Source organism: Montipora foliosa, chromosome 5, assembly GCF_036669935.1.
Source record: "Montipora foliosa isolate CH-2021 chromosome 5, ASM3666993v2, whole genome shotgun sequence".
NCBI lineage: Eukaryota > Metazoa > Cnidaria > Anthozoa > Scleractinia > Acroporidae > Montipora > Montipora foliosa.
In genome coordinates, this window is record NC_090873.1 from 16,420,236 (window position 1) to 16,423,070 (window position 2,835).

The window sequence follows — 2,835 nt, forward strand, 5'->3', positions numbered from 1 at the left end:
TTTGAAAATCCGGAAAAGAAATTTGAATTACAGAGAGTACATGGTTTGGGAAAACCGGTTTCTGGAAAAACACGACCGATTATAGCAAGATTTCTGCATTACCAGGATCGCGAGATGGTATTGAGAGCTTCATTTCACCTTCGAGACCCTGATATTAAAGTCCTAGAAGATTATCCCCAAGAAATTATTGAGTGCCGACGAAAACAAATGTCGAAGTTAAAGGAAGCAAAGAGAAATGGCATGAAGGTATATTTTTAGTACAGCAGAACCGGACAAACTCTATATCAGTGGTACATTTGTCCCAGTGTAATATTCTGTTTGGTTGAGCTATGTGCTTTCAATTACATTTCTTCGGTCTAGAGTTATTTCCAAATAAATAATTATGATTTGATATCGATTTGGTGGCAGATAGTTTTACAAATTGCATTCAACGCCTAACAAGTTAAGGAGAGAGCTCTGAATGTTAGATGGAGTTTAATTTGTTCCATCTTTCATTCGTAGAGGAGGATTATGTGTTTATTCGTTTATGTGTGTCTTCTTGTTGTGGATTATTCCGTTTTATTTCAGTGGGAGGTTTGTTTGTAGCATCCACACTATTGAGCTTTAAGCGAAGAAATTTCTCGTTTTGTATTTAACTCAAAACGATCAGGAACAAAGTTATTATGGTTCTGAATTTCTTCAAACTTCACTCTTTTGTTGAGAATTTTAGCTTTTAAATTTGGTATTTATTGTTTATGGATGTTAAAATCTCGTCGGCTGCTTTAAAAATAGTTTCTTTGAATGTAAGGGGAGTTAGCAATTTAAAAAATAGACGCTCCATTTTCACATAGTGTCGCAGAAAGAATGCAGACGTGATATTTTTACAGGAAACGCATTCAAATAAAGCAACAGAAAATCAATGGCAACGTGAATGGGGCGGAAAAATGTTTTTTTCACATGGTAGTCCAAATTCATGTGGTACCACAATACTGATAAACAAAAATGCGAATTGTATAGTGCTTTGTATAGTGCTTTTTACAGTTCCGGATCCTTTGGGACGCTTTATTATTTCTAAAGTTCAAGTTGATGATAAAGTATATGTACTTGTCAATATTTATGCACCAAACTGAAAATTTAGATTCCGAGGAGAACATTATTGTAGGCGAGGATTTCAATTGTCCATTAAACCCAACTTTAAAAGAGGTGGAAATAATGTTACCAAGGAAACTCGGTAGGTCAACAGTATAGAATGCTTACAAAGTGAATTAGCTCTGGGTCGATATCAGAGAGTTTAAAAATCCTCAAACAAAAAGTTACACTTGGAGCCAAAATCACCTGTTATATTATGTCGTCTAGTTTTTGCTTATTTCCAATAACCTTTGTGATTTGTAAATGTCATATTGATATTATCCCTGCAATAAGAATCTGAATCAGTCGGCAATAAGAACTGATCATTCCGGCAATTAGTTTAAAATCCTCGGCCGTAATCGTTCAAGTTCAAGTTCATTTTACGCACACTTGAGAACTTATTCAACTACACTACAAGCAACAGAAAAAGTAAAAAGATAATAAAAACACAGAAGCTGCTGAATAGCATTGAAATCCAACATGAAACATAAGACAGAAATAAGTGTGAATAGCAGCCAAAGGAGCCAATAGGTTTCGATTGTTGTTGCTTTTGCTTGATTAGTCCATATTAGATGCGTGTTTACAAGTGTATGGTTGGTTGGCTATGTCAGTGCTTATGTAGTGCTCTCCGCCACTAGTTCTAAAGGTCTGGCTAAGTTAATCACACCCAAACTGCCTAACTGTAGGCAAGTAGGTGAGTTTGTCCTTGTTTGTCTTTGTTATTTAAATACTGGTCAAAGGGGATGGACACTTCACTATTTTCATAGTATTGCTTCACAGGTCTGTAATGGCCACTACGCTAATCTTGCCAGGCCACTAGTTAGTTCTTCGGAAAAATGGCCTCGTTACAAGGGGTTTTTTGGAAGTGGCATTACCTGGTTATAATTTTATGGTAGCTTGACAGCGCAAGCTGGTTTTTTTTGAACTGTTTAAATCATATAGAAGCATAGAGGTTATATACCTTTTTTCGCGATATTGGGATGTTTTCTGCACCTTGAGCTTTGTGAGCCGTGTGTAGCAATTTACTTATAATTTAAATGATATAGTCTGTGTGTCTAATTCTTTAAAACTTCTAAGCGTCCTAAAGATAGTTGGTGTCGTGTTCTTGTTGGCACTTTCTCTTTTGTTTGCACAAAAATAGATGTGGGCAAATACCAAACTTACTTTGGTATGCGGTTTATCACCAGCTCATCATTCCGATACGTTGAAATACGGGATATATATGAGGAGGATAATTACAGTTGGTTGAGTGGTAATCAGAGCGCATGTAATGTCCTAAGCTTAAATATATTAAAAAATTCCAATATTTTTTGTATTGTGTTGTTAATGGTGGAGGCTGAGCATCCCACTTTAGGTGTCATCAATAAAGACACCCCAGTATTTAATCTGGGACTTTTGTTCTGTACTACACAACTGTATGTCTGATATTTTGTTTTGCTCTTAGGTGAGGATATTTATCATGTAATTTGTCTTCTTAAAAAGTAATGGATAGCATATTTGCTGCACAAAATTTTAAGACCTTTCCAAGTCCTTCATAACAACTGATTGTAATGGTCGGTGTCTTTTGAAGAATAAAACATAATTTGTATATCTGCAAAAATCCCTAAAAGTTAATTTCATAGAGGACTAGGCAAATCATTAATATACAAAAGAAACAGCGGTGGACCTAGGGGTTTTTTTTTGACTGGAGCCTTGAGGCACGCCACATGTGATAGTTTTCTCAGGCTG